The 16804-nt window shown below is 39.0% G+C and overlaps 1 long non-coding RNA gene across 2 annotated transcripts in view; it reads right to left on the reverse strand.

Moving 5' to 3' along the window:
• Positions 1–283: 283 nt before the first annotated feature.
• Positions 284–16804, reverse strand: part of LOC144582883 (uncharacterized) — a 105469-nt gene continuing 88948 nt past the window's right edge. For both annotated transcript variants that reach the window (XR_013536408.1, XR_013536409.1), the window contains exons 3-4: positions 823–961; positions 284–532 (exon numbers count right to left, since the gene is read on the reverse strand). This is a non-coding gene — a long non-coding RNA (uncharacterized LOC144582883). The remainder of the gene's footprint in view (positions 533–822; positions 962–16804) is intronic.

Below are 16804 nucleotides of genomic sequence, written 5' to 3' on the forward strand. Positions count from 1 at the left end.
GAGAATGTCTACTGAGACATGGAGAACTTGGGCTTTATTCCCTCCCTCCCTCCCCCTTCTTTCTTTCTCTTTCTCTCCCCGCACTTTTTCCTTCCTTCCTTCCTTCCTCCCTCCTTCCCTCTCTCCCTTTTTCTTTTTTCTTTCTTTCCCTCCCTCCTTCCTTCCTTTCCTTCCTTCCTCCCTCCCTCTCTCTTTCTCTCCCCCTCCCTTCCCTCCCCTTCCTCCTTCCCTCCCTTCCCTCTTTCCCTCAATCCCTCCCTCCCTCCCTCCCTCCCTCCTTCCTTCCTTCCTTCCTCACTCTATTGTCCAGGCTGGAGTGCAGTGGTATGATTATCACTCATTGCAGCCTCCACCCTCAGGCCCAAGTGATCCTTCCACCTCAGCCTCCCAAGTAGCTGGGACTATAGGTGCATTTTTATAGTTTTTGTAGAGATGAGGTTTTGCCATGTTTTGCCATGTTGTGCAGGCTGATCTTGAACTTCTGGGCTCAAGCGATCCATCCACCTTGGCCTCCCAAAGTGCTGGTAAACACCTATAATATAAAATTACCATGCCTGTAATTTTGTATTTTTTGTAGAGGGGTTTCACTATGTTGCCCAGGCTGGTCATGAGCTCCTGGGCTCAAGCAGTCTACCCCTCTTCAGCCTCTCAAAGTGCTAGGATTACAGATGTGAGCCAGGGTGCCCAAACCTCAGACTTCTGTGTTGATGGTTGTCTAAAATAGGGAAACAGAATAAAAATCCTCAAACTAATAGAATGCCACAAAAATCTAGGACCACAAAGAGTGCTCATCAGGTAAGTGTGAGCATGCAATTCACCTACCATGTAGAAGAAGGAGGAGGGGAAACTTGCTTGACTTGTTCAACCTTGGCATTGGAGGGACAGAGGAAAATAAACTCATTTGAGACGTTGTAACCATGAGCCAATCTTCACAAGGGTCTATGGTCATCCTTTGAGCTGCCTGTAGTCCAAAAAACATCAAGAGGAAAATTAAATAAGTTGTCCTAGTCTGGTAGACCATGGCAGAAGAAACCAATGCAAATCCCCTCTGGGAAACTCTCCTTCCACATGCCTTACAGAATACTTATAAAATTCTAAGAAATATAGTGACCCAAAGACACAGGACCCCAGAAATTATCCTGTTAGGACTCCAGGAACACAGAATTTTAAAAAAAAAAAAAAAAGGAAAAAGAGAATGAGAAGGTCTAGCATATGTTTAATCAAAATTCCAGAAGGAGATGATAGAAAAAAATGAGAAAAAGATAGTATTCAAAAAGATAATAGCTGAGAACTTTCAAAATATTTTTGTAAGACACACATTTTTATATCCAGGAAGCTCTGCCGGTATCTGATGCTATTCCTGGATGGGAGGATTGGTGCCTTGAAAAACTGTTTGGCACTTCTGTACTTCTAACTTTTTCATAGTTTGTAGAAAGTTGCCAAAAAAAAGGTTGCTCTCCTCCTAACAAGAAAAAGCTGGATAAATTACAGAATAATAACTTCCTGAACCCATCCGAGAGCTGAGGTCACAAGGTAACTAAGTAGCTGGGAATCCAAAAGGGAACAAGCCCCTCTGAGGAGAGAAGACACGTGTGAATGACCTCCCTTATGGCAGAGCAAGGGAGGAGAGGTACTGTAGCCCAAGTGGTAAGGAGAATCAGCTACAATTTTAAAGAACCACTGAAGGACAAGTGTGAGCTAGTGTCTCAGTCAGAAATTGATGGGAGCATCTGCTAAAACAGGAGTTCCTGTTTACTCACAGGCTATTTCCCAGGAGCCTCTGACAGCTGCTCCCGAGAAAGATTTGGGGCAGGCAGGACACCTGAGAGAGCTACCATTTGCAGCACAGACCAGCAGAAGACCAGCGGAAGACCAGCTGCCACTGCAAAGGAGACGGAAAACTGCCATTTCCCTAGATCTTTCTCTCATACGAAGCAAAAGCCTTAAACCACTACAGGAGGAAGTGCAAACCCTTTTGCCCACTAGGTTCAAAGGTAGTGGTCCGTGGCTGTAGGGGTGGAGAGAGCAGCTGCAACACCCTGTTCAGACCCTTCTCTTCTACAAAGCAATGGCCATAAATCACTTGGTGATGGACAGCAAAGCCTCTTGCACCCAGGCAAAGACACAATGAGGTTAAGGAAAAGATGTAACACAAACTCTCCAGTGCTGGGTGATGAGCAGGTAACTGGCTTGGGCTCAAGAGTCCATGTTGATATCAAGTAGATGTCTCGTACCACTGAGGGAGGAGCAGGAAACTCCTGTCCAAGACCCACCAAAGCAGTTTGACTACTGAAGGAAGAGAACAAATGGGGCACTAGTGCTGAAAAGGCTTTACCCCCAAAACTCAGGTACACAGAGCCTCCCTAAGGCTGAAGCTGGACAAGCCAACAGAGAACCTTCCTGCCCCGTCCACCAGCTTGTCAGGGAGTACCAAGAAGCATCAGTCTACTGCTGTGGAGTGACAAAGCGTGGAGACATGGCATTAAAAGACTGGGTGAGTTGAGGGTGGACCACTCACACTGTGAAAACCCTCCAGCACCGCAGCATTAACCCAAAATACAGGCAACAGCAGCACACTGACAGAAAACCTGGAAGCCTGTGGCTCCTTGATGGTAACCATAGCAACAATAAAACCCAAACCCAGCTCAACTTGTAGGTAGCATGACTCACCCTTGTACCTAATGACCCAAAACAAGAAGCATGCTCACTCCCAGGCATGAATATTGTCTATCTTTTGTGAGCCTGTTTTAGTGTGATGTTTGACATGCAATCAAAAATCATGAGACATGCAAAAAAGGCAAGAAAACACAAATTATTTAAGAGATAAAACAACCAAAGAAAATAAGACTCAGATATGACCTAGACGTTAGAACTATCAGACAGGTACTTTAAAATAACTATGGTTAAAATGCTAAAGGATAGTAAAAAGGTGGCCAACATGCATGAATGGATGTAGAATTTCAGCTCAGAGAAATCAACTGTAAGAAAGAGTCAGCTGGGAATGCAAGAAGCAACAATAAAAGACAGTATCAGAGATAACAATATTCTTTGACAGGCTCATTAGTACACTCAGCACAGTAAAATATGTCAATAGAAAGTACACAAACCGGAAAAAAGGAAAGGGGAGAGAACTGGATCTGAGTACATGTGAGCTAAAGCACATGTAAAACGGCCTAATGTATATATAATTGCAGTAGCAGTGAAAACAATTTTTAAAAATCAAGAAAAAAGGAAGACTTTTACAGACAAAGGCCAGATGAATTTATTACTAACAGGTCTGTACTGTTAAAGGAAGTTCTTGAGACAAAGAGAATATGATACAAAACAGAAAATTTATACAAAACAATTAAAACTTCAAAAATCCTGTAATCCCAGCTACTAGGGAGGCTGAGGCAGCAGGATTGCTTGAGCCCAGGAATTCAAGGCTGCAGGGAGCTGTAACTGTACAACTGCACTCCAGCCTCAGTAACAGAGTGTGACCCTGTCTCTAAATAAGTACATAATAAAAATTGTAAAATGATAAAGGTAAATATAAAAATATTCTCATTTTTAGTCAATCTAAAATAGTTGTCTTATTAAGCAAAACATAGTAACAATATTTTGGGGTTTATAATGTGTAAAATAAAATGTGTGTCATTGATAGCACAAGCATGGGAGGAAAAATTGAAAGTATAATATACACTTCTTATATAGTAATTTAATATAACATGATTTGAAGGTAGACTGATATATTAAACATGCATGTCAAAAACTCTGGGGCAACCGCTGATACTTTTTATTATTTATTTATTTTCATTTTTTGTGGATATGGGGTCTCACTATGTTGTATAGACTAGTTTCAAGCTCCTGGTTTTAAGTGATCCTCCTCCCTCAGTCTCCAAAAACACTAGGATTACAGGCATGAGCCACCACACCTGGCTCAGACTTTTTTTTTTTAAAGTACAATAAGCCAAAAATGGAGATAAAATTGAATAATAAATATTAGTTATAAATCAGGCAGAAAAAGAGAAAAAAAGAGATGAGACTAAATAGAAAATATTTAGCAGTATGGGAAAATTAAATGAAACCATATCCATTATAATATTAAATTTAAATAACTAAAATGCCCTAATTAAAATGCAAAGATTGTCAGACTGCATAGAAAAGCAAGACCCAACTATGTGCTATATCCAAGAAACAGAATTTAAATATGAAGACATAATTGGCTAAAAGTAAAATGATAGAAAAGGATACACTTTGCAAACCATGCAAAGACATAACTAGAGTAGATACATTAAAAGTAGTAAAGTTAGACTTCAGATCAGAAACTATTACCAAAGATAAAGAGGGGCATTGCATAATGATTAAGAATCGATTCACCAAGATGTAATAATCTTAAAGGTATATGCACCTAACAGCAGTGTTTTACAACACATAAAGCAATTACTGTCAGAGCTGAAAATAAGTAAATACATCCACAAATATAGTTAGAATGTCAACATTCCTCTCTTAACTGATTGAATGAGTAAACAGAAAATCAGGACATAGAACCACATTATCAGCCAACTTACTCTGACATTTTATAGAACAATCAACAGCCCAAGTCACATTCTTTTCAAGTGCATGTGGAATGTTCCATAGAGCAGACCATATTCTGGCCACAAAACACATTTTTTTTTTGAGACGGGGTCTCACTCTGTCGCCAGGCTGGAGTGCAGTGGCGCAATCTTGGCTCATTGCAACCTCCGCCTCCTGGGTTCAAGCAATTCTCCTGCCTCAGCCACCCAAGTAGCTGGGACTACAGGTGCACGCCACCACACCCAGATAATTTTTTGTGTTTTTAGTAGACAGGGTTTCACCATATTGGCCAGGATGGTCTTGATCTCTTGACCTCATGATCCACCCGCCTTGGCCTCCCGAATGCTGGGATTACAGGCGTGAGCCACCGCCTGACCAAAACACATTTTACAAAACCAAAGTTCTGCAAAGTATGTTTTCTAACCATACCTAAATTAAAATAGAAATCAGTAAAAGACAAGTATCTGAAGGCTCAAGAAATATTTGCATTAAATAGCACACTTCTAGTGAGTTGAAGAGGAAGACGCAAGGGAAATTTTAAAATATTTTTGAACTAAATAAAAATAAAAGCAACATATTAGAATTTGTGTGATGCAGCTAATAGTGTTTGGGGGAAATTTATAGCATTATATACCTGTATTAGAAAAAAAAGACGTGTCTCTGATCAATTATCTACATTTTGACTTTTAAAAAACTATAAAAGGGAGAGCTATTTAAATCCAAAGCACAAGGAAAGAAATAATAAAGATAAGAGCAGAGACCAATAAAATTGAAAGAAAAAAATAGATAAAAATTAACAAAATGAAATGCTGGCTTTCTGTAAAGGTCAATCAAATTGATAAACCTCTAGTCAGACTGATAAGAAATCAAAAGGAAAAGACAGAAATTACCAATGATGGGAAAAAAGAAGAGAGCTATCACTCCAGATCCTACAAATACTGAACAGATCAAGACAAAATATTATAGACAACTGTATGCCAATACATTTAGATTAAATGAACACATTTCTTCAAAGATAGAAACTATCAAGCTTATTCAAAAAGTAATAGATAAGTTGAATAGTCCTACATATATTAAAGAGATTAAATTCATAGTTAAGAACTACATACTATATGTAGTCAAAAACCTTCCCATGATCAAAACTGTATGCCCAGATGACTTTATGCACTATGTGGCAAGTTTTTCAAACAGTTAATGAGATAATGTAAACACTACATTAACACTTCCAGAAAACAGAAGGGAAGTAAACACCTGCCAACTTAAGATGAGACCAGTATCACACTGATATGAAAACCAAACATGTTACAAAAATAATAATAATAAACATAAAACTATAAACATAGACCAACATCCTCAATGAAAAAACACACGCAAAAAATCCTTAACAAAATCTTTACAAAATGAATTTGGCAGTATATGAAATCACAGCACATCATGACTAAATTAGGAGTTTATCCTGGGAATGCAAGGTTAGTCCAGCCTGGGTGACAGAGGGTGACCCTGTCTCACCAAAAAAAAAAAATTATTGAAATTTTGAAAGTTTTTAAAAGTACCACTTACAATATTACCAAAACCAATAAAATACATGTATAAGATCTATATGTTGAAAAATACAGAGCACAGATGGGAGAATCAAAGATCTAAATAAATAGTGATATATCATATGTGTCAAGATGTAAATTTACCCAAAATCAATCTATAAATTTGCCCCAATCAAAATAAAAACTCAGCAGACTTCTTTATAAAAATCAGCTAGCTTATTTTTTAAATTTGTTTAGAAAAGTAAAGGAACTAAAATCACCAAAACAATTCTGAAAAGAACAAATTTGGAGGCTTATATTATTTGATTTCAAAACATACTATACAGCTACATTAATAAAGACAGTATGGTAATAAAGAAAACATATCCAGAAACAGGGCCATAAAAATATGGTTAAGTGATTTTCAACAAAAGTTCCTAGGTAATTCAATGTAGTATGGATTCTCTTTCACTAAATAGTTCCAGAATAATTGGACATCTATGTGCAAAAAGAAAAATCTTTGACACATACCTCACACAATATACAAAAAATTAATTTGAAAGGGACCATAGACAATGTAAGCTCTAAAACTATAAACTTCTAGAAGAACACATAGGATAAAATATGAACTTGATTTTATTCGGGAAAGAAAACAAAAAGCACAAGCCACAAAGAAAAATTGACAAATTAGATTTCATCAAAATTTCAAAATTCTGGTTTTTTTTTTGAAAGACATGTTTAAAACATGAAAGGAACAAGCCATATAGGAAGAGAAAATATTTGAAATATATGTATCTGATAAAAGACTGTAACCAGAATATATTGTGATCTCTCAAAAATTAGATTGTTTTATAAGAAAACAACCTAATTTTAAAAATGTTTTCAACTTGTTAAAAGATTTGAACATATACTTCATGAAAAAAGATATACTGATACAGTTTGCCTGTGTCCTCACCCAAATCTCAAATTGAATTCTCTTGTGTTGTGGGAGGGACCTGGTGGAAGGTAACTGAGTCATGGGGGCAGGTCTTTCTTGCACTAGTGAATAAGCCTTATGAGAGCTAATGTTTTAAAAGGGGGAGTCTCCCTGAACAAGCTCTCTCTTCGCCTGCTTCCATCCATGTAAGACATGACTTGCTCCTCCTTGCCCTCCACCATGATTGTGAGGCTTCCCCAGCCACGTGGAACTATCAACCCTCTTTTTCTTCCCAGTCTCAGGTATGTCTTTATCAGCAGTATGTAAATGGACTAATACATCTATACATATAACAAATAAGCACATAAAAATATGCTCAAAAATCATTAATTACTAGAGAAATGCAAATTAAAAGCCAATTAGTTATTCATGCATACCTATTGGAGTGACTAAAAAATAAAACTTTGACAATGCCAAATGCTGGCAGGGATGTGGAGCCACTGCAATTCTTATATACTGCTAGTGGGAATGAAAAATGGTGCAGCCACTTTGGAAAACAGTTTGGCATTTTCTTATAAAGTTAAACATATTCTGACTCTGTGGTATGTTGAAAATGGCCCTGTAAAATAATATGTCTACATGCTATTCCCCAGAACCTGTGAATATGACCTTATATGGCAAGAGATATGATTAAGTTAAGGACCTTGAGTTAATTCTGGATTATCCCAGTGGGCCCTAAATGCAATCACTTGTATCGTCATAAGAGAGAGGTAGAGAGCCTGGGTGTGGTGTCTCATGCCTGTAATCCCAGCACTTTGGGAGGACAAGGTGGGCAGATCACTTGAGCCCAGGAGTTTGAGACCAGTCTGGGCAACATGATAGGGCCCCATCTCTACAAAAAGTACAAAAATTAGCCCAGCAGAGTGGACCATACCTGTGGTCCCAACTACTCAGGAGGCTAAGGCAGGAGGATCACTTGAGCCCAGGAGGTCAACGCTGCAGTGAGCCATGATTTTACCACTACATTCCAGCCTCAGCAACAGAGTGAGACCCTGTCTCAAGAAAAAAAGGGGGGTGGTGAGGCAGAGGGAGGTGGAGAGAGATGCACAGGGAGAAGGCCACGTGGAGACAGAGGCAGAGATTAAAGTTATTGCAGCTACCAGCCAAGGAACATCCAAGTTTGACCATAGCCACCCACATCTGGGAGAGAGTCATGGAACAGATTCTCCTAGAGCCTCTGAAGTACTTTAGCCAAGCTGATGCCCTGATTTTGAACATCTGGCTCCCTAGAACTGTGAGAGAATACATTTTAGTCATCTGAGGCACCAAGTAAGTTTATGGTCATTTGTTATGGCAGCTTTCAGGAACAAACACACCAGATAACCAGGAAATCTCCCTCATACACATTTACCCAAGAGAAATAAATTCATGTATCCAAGCAAAACCTTTACATGAATGTTCATAATGACTTATTCATAATTGTCCCAAACTGGAAACAACCAAAATGTCTATCAATTGGTGAATAAACAAATTATGATTCACCTATCCAAAGGAATACTAGAATACTATGCATCAATTAAAACAAAACAAAATGAAAACAATGACACATGCAGCAATTCGGACTCTTAAAAGCACCACGTTAAGTAAAATAAGTCAGAATCAAAAAGCTACATGCCACATGGTCTTACTTATGTGATATTATGCAGAAGGCAAAAATGTAGAAACAGGAGACAGATCAGTGGTCACAGAAGCAAGAAATGTGGGGAAGGAATTGATTACCAAAGAGCTTGAGGAAACCTTTTAGGGTGAGGCGATGATCTGTTTTGATGCTGGTGGTTAAACAACTCTATTGGTTTATCAAAATTAATAGAACTGTATACGTACAAGGAGTACATTTTACTGTATATCAATTATGCCTCAATTAGCTTGAAAAAAATGTAAGAAATGCCAAAGCGAAAGAAATTATCCTAAAAGCATCAAGAGTGAGAAGACAGAAAACTTCCCAAGAAACAGTCATTAGGCTGGTGGCTCACTTTTCCACAGCAAGACTGGAAGCCAGAAGACCATAGAGTAATTTAGCTTCAATATCCTGAAATAAAATTACTGCCAACCAAGCATTCAATATTCTGTGTAATCAGCCGGAGTCTGTCAGCAAAACAAAAAGAAGTATAAATATTTTAAGGAAAAAAAAAAAGAATTAACATAGGAAATGAGGTGCTTGAAAAATCGTTGGAAGCACTGGAGGAGTGGGACTCAGATGCTGCAGGTGATAAACTCAGAAATCAGAAGTAAGAAGCTGCAGGGGAAGCCCCAGAGCTGGAGGCAGAGTGGACTGTGAAGTCTGTGCATGGAAGTCTGCTCTTGGAAGCTGCCATCACTGCTGAGGAGTCTACCGGCATGCCAGAGGAAGGCTTACTGCCAACTCCTTCATGCCTTCCAAATCTCAAGCAACTGGCATGCTGATGGCAGGAAATTCTGAAATTAGGGTGGTGAAACTACAGCAGTAGTTAGAAAAGATTATAGCAAGTAACTTTGGAGATGAGGTCAGAATAGCCTTATGTGAGTGAAAAGAAATGGAAAGGTATTGGTTAACTTCAAGACTTATTAAACCAAGTATGCATACAAAACAGCAAGAATAACTCCAAAGTAAGGTAGGCATAGAGTAAATCATCCCAAAACAGATGGGAAAAATACAAATCATAATTTTTTTAAAAAAAGAAACTAAAATGTCATTCTAAAAGAAAGGGAAATACAAAAAATCCAGATGAAAACTACATTAAAGGTGGTAGAAATTAATCTAAATGCAGGTTGGGCATCTGTAATCTGAAAATTCAAAATCTGCAATGTTCCAAAATCCAAAACTTTTTGAACCTTGATATGATGCCACAAATTCTACACCTGACCTCATGTAATGGGTTGCAGTCAAAACTTTGTTTCATGCACAAAATCATTTAAAATGTTGTAAAAAATTACATTCATCCTATGTGTATAAGATGTATAAAAAACAAACGAATTTCATGTCTGGAACTAGGTTCCATCCCCCAACATATCTCATGATGTATATGCAAATATTCCAAAATCACTTCTGGTTCCAAGTATTTTAGGTAAGGGAGATTCAACCTATATGCAGTATTCATAATAAAAATGAATTCGATTTTTGAATTAAAAGCTCAAGATGATCAGACTATTTTCTTTAATGTAGCAAATGTGGCTTAGAGAAGACAAAAAACATGAAGTTTGAAGGTCAAATATAAAACTTAAATTTTAAAAAAGGAAGCTATAACAAAAAATATTAAACAAAAGAATTCCGGTGAAGCTATATTGATATAAGATAAAATGGACTTTTAGACTAAAAGTATTATTAAAAACATTGAGACTTTCTATATAATCATAAAATGTTTAATCAAAAAAAAGTAATACTAAACTTTCATGCACTGAAATCACAACACAAAATATCTGAAGTAAAAATTCACAATACTACAAGAAGAAACAGAAAAATTCACAATCATAGTGAAAGATTTTTATTTTTTTAATTTTTTTTAATTGTTTGTTTTTTTAAGACAGAGTCTCACTCTGTTGCCCTGGCTGGAGTGCAATGGTGTGATCTCAGCTCACTGCAACCTCTGCCTCCCAGGCTCAAGTGATTCTTGTGCCTCAGCCTCCCACGTAGATGGTACTACAAGTGTGCACCACCACACTCAGCTAATTTTTTTTCTTTCTTTGTATTTTTAGTAGAGACATGGTTTTGCCATGTTGGCCAGACTCTGGTGTTCCACCCACCTTGGACTCCCAAAGTGCTGGGATTACAGGCGTGAGCCATTGTGCCAGGCCACCATAGTGAGATTCATTCAATTCAATTCAATTCATAGTGAGTTTCAATTCATCCATCTCAGTGACTACACTTCTCTGCATGGATCTTAAAATTGTTAAGGATTGACTTGTGTCCTCCAAAATTCACATATTGAAGTCCTAACTCCGGTACCTCAGAATGTGACTGAATTTGGAAGTATAGTCTCACTATGTTTTAAATTATTTAATTACTACTTTTAACAGGGTCTCACTATGTTTCCCAGACTGGTCCGAACTACTGGGTTCAAGCAATCTTTCCACCTCAGTCTCCTAAAGTTCTGGGATTATAGGCATGAGCTACCCCACCCAGCCCATTAAAGATTTTCTGTTTATGTCTTTTACATGTTTGTTCATGTGTCAGAAACTGCACAATGTGCTTATGGCACTATTTCCTTTTCCTGGACATAGAAAAGTGGTAATTAAAATAAGTTCATAGGGGTGAGAGCTAATCCAATATGGCAGGTGTCCTTATAAGACGAGATCAGGACACAGCTGTGTATGCATAGAGGAAAGACCATCTGAGAGCCAATGAGAGGAGCCTCAGAAGAAACCAAACCTGCTGATCCTGTGATCCTGGACTTCCAGCTTCTGGAACTGTGAGAAAATAAACTCCTATTGTTTAAGCTACTCTGTCTGTGGTGTTTTGTTAGGGAAACCCTGGCAAACTAATCCAATGATGATTCCCTTAGTAGGAACTCAGCTGCATGATCCCAATCTAACTGCAAAGGAGGCTGGGAGATTTGCTCTTCTTTATGTCCAAGAAAGGGAAATGGTGGGATAAGCACATTGTGCGGTTTCTGCCACATGAACAAAGATGTAAAAGTCATAAACAAAATATTTTATGAGCTGGGTGGGGTGGCTCATGCCTGTAATCCCAGCACTTCAGGAGGCTAAGTTGGGAGGATTGCTTGAGTCCAGTAGTTCAAGACCAGTCTGGGCAACATAGTCAGACCCTGTTTTACAAAAAACAGAAAAATTAACTGGGCTTGGTGGCACATGCCTGTAGTCCCAGCTACTCAGGAGGCTGAGGAGGGAGGATTGCTTAACCTCAGGATGTCAAGGCTACAGTGATCTGTGATCACATCATTGCCACTGTAGCCTGTGTGACATAGCAAGACCCTGTCTCAAAAAAAGAAAAAAGATATGTCTTATGAATCCACTAGAAATACACCCAGTAGAAAAATGAGCAAAAACATAAATAGGCATTTGGTAGGAGAGAAAGCAAAATGGCCCTTAACCATGTGAAAAGCTGTGGCTCCCAGCTGATACTCCAAGTGTGGCCCGCTTAGACCACAATGGCATCCTTTGGGACATGTTTGTAATAAGGAAAATGAAAAGGAAACTCCTACAGAGATACCATCTCATACTTAACAGACTGGTGAACAGTAAAAGTTTCTCAATATCAAGAGATGGTGAAATGAGAGCCAACAGAAACTCTCATCCTCCATTGGGGTAGAGTGGTGTTGGAAATAGATGCTGGGTGCCACAAAGAAAAATTAGACTGAGACAAAGGATCTTTTAGCAATGCAAGTTTTACTTCCTGGACTGCAGGAAGGGTACCCTTACTAGCCATTGTGCCACAAGAGTACAATTAACAAAGGAAAACACACAAATTTATCCCTTATGCATTTGAGGTTGTCCTTACTGCTGTGTCTGATTTCCACTGGCTGGAGCAAGACCTCACAATTTAAACTAAAACCTGATTGGCTAATAACTTAAAACTTTTCTAAATAGGTAAAAGCAACGAAGAGCTGGGACATGCCTGTGAGCACGTCCAGCACAGATATTTTGGTTAAAGTACAAGAACATAGAATATACTACATGCTTGTAAGCATGGCATGTCTAACAGCTACATAGGATAGAACTTAAAGTTATTAGCGCTCTTATTATTTAACAAGAAAGGAAGCTTTAAAAAGGAAATTTTCTACTTCCCACAAGTGGGAACTGGCGTAATCATTTTGGTAAAGAGTTTTGCCTGTTCGTTGTAAGATTTAATATATGGTCACCTTAGGATTCAGCAATTCTACTTCTCAGTGTAAACCTAGGTACATAGAGCGGTGCTTATCAAACTCTAATGTGCATACAATTTTGCTAGTATGCAAATTCTAATTCAGTAGATCTGGGATAGGACCCTGAAAAATCTGCATTTGATTTCAAAGCCACTGTTCTGAGGGCTACATTTGGAGTAGAAACCTGGAGTTTCATAAATCCATATTCACAGCAACATTCATAATAGCCCAAACCCAAATTTCTACCAGCAGTAGACTGGGCAAATAAATTGCAGTATATTCACACATTGAAATATTATTTAGAAGTGAGAATGAATGAACTACAACCACTCACATTAAAAATAGATGAATCCAACAAATATATTATTGAGCAAAAGAAGCAAGGCACAGAAGAAAATATACAGTATGACTCCATTATATAAAGTTCAAAACTCAGGCAGAGCTAAATAATGTGCAGGCACACCTCATTTCAGTGTTCTCCACTTTACTGTGCTTCACAAATGTGGCATTTTTTATAACAAAGGTTTCTGGCAACCCGATGTCAAACGAGTCTATCAGCGTCGTTTTTCCAACAGCATGCGCCCACGTTGTCTTGGTGTTATATTCTGATAATTCTCATAATATTTCAAACTTTTTCATCATTATATCTGTTATAGTGATCTGTGATCAATAATCTTTAATGTCACCATTGTAATTGTTTTGCGGCACCACAAACTGTGCCCGTATAAGATGGCAAACTTCATCAATGAATGTTGTATGTATTCTGCCTCCTCCACTGAGTGGCTGGTCCCTCATCTCTCTCCTTCTCCTCGGGTTCCCTATTCCCTGAGACACAAAAATATTGAAATTAGGTCAATTGACCCAGGATCGGTGGCTCAAACATGTTATCCCAACACTTTGGGAGGCCAAAACAGGTGGATCACCTGAGGTCTGGAGTTCAGGACCAGCCTGGCCAACATGTGAAAACTCCATTTCTACTAAAAACACAAAAATTAGCTGGGCATGGTGGCCCACTCCTGTAATCCCAGCTACTTGGGAGGAGGCTAAGGCAGGAGGATCACTTGAACCCAGGAGGTGGAGGTTGCAGTGAGCTGAGATTATGCCATTGCACTCCAGCCTAGGCAACAGAGCAAGACTCCATCTCAAAAAAAAAGACAGAAATTAGGTCAATTAGTAACCCTAAGTGTTAAGCCAGTTAATAATCTAAGTGTCCAAGTGAAAGGAAGAGCTGCACATCTCCCATTTTAAGTCAAAAGCTAGAAATGATTAAGCTTAGTGAGGAAGGCATGTTGAAAACTGAGGTCAAAAACCAGGTGTCTTGAGTCACACAGTTATGAATGCAAAGGGAAAATTCTTGAAGGAAATTAAAAGGGCTACTCCAGTGAACATACTAATGTAATGGAAAGAAAGCTAAATGTAGCATGATTCACAGTAGCATGGAATCAACCTAGGTGTCCATCAACGGTGCGTTGGATAAGGAAAATGTGGTTCATACATTCCATGGAATACCATGAGGTCAAAAAAAAGAAGAACAGGAAGTCATGTCCTTTGCAGCAACATGAATACAGCTGTAGGCTATCATCATAAGTGAACAAAAGAGAAAATCAAAATCAAATACTATATGTTCTCATCTATAAGTGGGAGCTAGCTGAATATTGCTTATGCAGGAACATAAAGATGGAACAAGTGGACATCATGGACTCCAAGAGGGAGGAGAGAGGGATGGGGGTAAAGGCTGAAAAACTCCCTCTCAAGTACTATGCTCACTACCTGGGTGGTGGGTCAGTTGTACCCCAAACCTTAGCATCATGCAATATAACAATGTAACAAAACCTGTACATTTAACCTCTGAGTCTATAGTAAAAGTTGAAAAAAAAGAAAAAAACAGACTTATTACTGGTATGGAGAAAGCTTGAGTGGTCTGGATAGATTATCAAATCAGTCACAACATTCCCTTAAGCCAAAGCCTAATCCAGAGCAAAGCCCTAGCCCTCTTCAATTCTATAATGGCTCAAAGAGGTCAGGAAACTGCAGAAGAAAAGTTTGAAGCTAGCAGAGGTTGGTTCATGAGGTTTAAGGAAAGAAGCTGTCTTCGTAACCTAAAAGTGCAAGGTGAAGCAGAAAGTGCTGATGGAGAAGATGCAGTAAGTTTCCCAAAAGGTCTAGCTTCATAATTGATGAGGGCAGCTCCACTAAACAACAGATTTTCAATGTAGAGGAATCTTCTATTAGAAGAAGATGCCATCTAGGCCTTTCCTAGCTGGAGAAGAGAAGTCAATTCCTGGCTTCAAAGCATCAAAGGGCATGCTGACTCTCTTTTTAGAGGCTAAGCAGCTGGTAACTTTAAGTTGAAACTAATGCTCAATGACCATTCTGAAGACCTAAGGGTTCATAAGCATTATGCAGAATCTACTCTGCCTTTGTTCTATAAATGAGACAAGAAAGCCTGGATGACAGCACCTCTGCTTACAGCATGCTTTACTAAATATTTTAAGCATACTGTTGAGACCTACTGCTCAGGAAAAAAAGATTCTTTCAAAATATTACTGCTCATTGACAATGCACCTGGTCACCCAAGAGCTCTGATGAACATGCACAAAATTAATGCTGTCTTCATGCCTGCTAACACAACATCCATTCTGTAGCCCATGGAACTAAAAGTAATTTTGATGTTCAAGTCTTACTATTTAAGAAACACATTTCAGCTGGGTGCAGAGGCTCACATATGTAATCCCAGCACTTTGGGAGGCTGAGGTGGGCAGATCATGAGGTCAGGAGTTTAAGACCAGCCTGGCCAAGATGTTGAAATCCTGCCTCTACTAAAAATACAGAAAAAAATTAGCCAGGCAAGGTAGCAGGTGCCTGTAGTCCCAGCTACTCAGGAGGCTGAGGCAGGAGAATTGCTTGAACCTGGGGTGTGGAGGTTGCAGTGAGCTGAGATCGTGTCACTGCACTCCAGCCTGGGCAATAGAGTGAGATGTCTCAAAAAAGAAATACAATTCATAAAGTTATAGCTACCATAAGTAGTGACTGGCAAAGTGAATTGAAAACTTTCTGGAAAGGATCCACCATCCTAGATGCCATTTGAACATTTGAGATTCATGGTAGGAGGTCAAAATATCAACATTAACAGGAGCTTGGAAGAACTTGAATCCAACCTGATGCTGCGGCATCTAAGATCTCAGTGGAGAAAGTAACAGCAGATGCAGTAGAAATAGCAAGAGAGCTAGAATTAGAAGTGGAGCCTGAAGATGTGACTGAGTTGCTGCCATCTCGTGATAAAACTTGAACAGATGAGGAGATGCTTCTTACAGATGAGCAAAGTAAATGGTTTCTTGAGATGGGATCTACTCCCGGTGAAGATGCTGTGAATTTTGTTGAAATAACGACAAAGAATTTAAAACATTGCTTAAACTTAATTGATAAAGCAGAGGCAGAGTTTGAGAGAACTGACTGCAGTTTTAAAAGGAGTTCCGCTGTCGCTAAAAAGCTATCAAACAGCATCACATGCTGTAAGGACATCTTTCATGAAAGGAAGAGTCATTTGAGGCAGCATGCTTACTTGCTGTCATATTTTTTAAAATTGCTGCTGGGCACCATGGCTCGCACCTGTCATCCCAGTGCGTTGAGTGGCCAATATGGGAGGAGTGCTTGAGCCCAGGAGTTTAAGACCAGCCTGGGAAACATAGCAAGACCCCACCTGTACAAAAAAAAAATTTTTTTTAAGTTAGCTGAGCACAGTGGCATGTGCCTATAGTCTCAGATATTTACAGACTCAGGTGGGAGGATCACTTAAGCCTGGGAGTTCAAGGCTGTAGTGAACTATGATTGTGCCTCTGCACTCCAGCCTGGGTGACAGAGTGATACTCTGTCTTTAAAAAAAAAAAAAAAGCCATTGCTACAGCCACCCTAATCCTTAGAAACAGTCACCCTGATGAGTGAGCAGCCATCAA

The sequence above is a fragment of the Callithrix jacchus genome, chromosome 5 (genome assembly GCF_049354715.1).
Source record: "Callithrix jacchus isolate 240 chromosome 5, calJac240_pri, whole genome shotgun sequence".
In the NCBI taxonomy this organism is placed as follows: domain Eukaryota; kingdom Metazoa; phylum Chordata; class Mammalia; order Primates; family Cebidae; genus Callithrix; species Callithrix jacchus.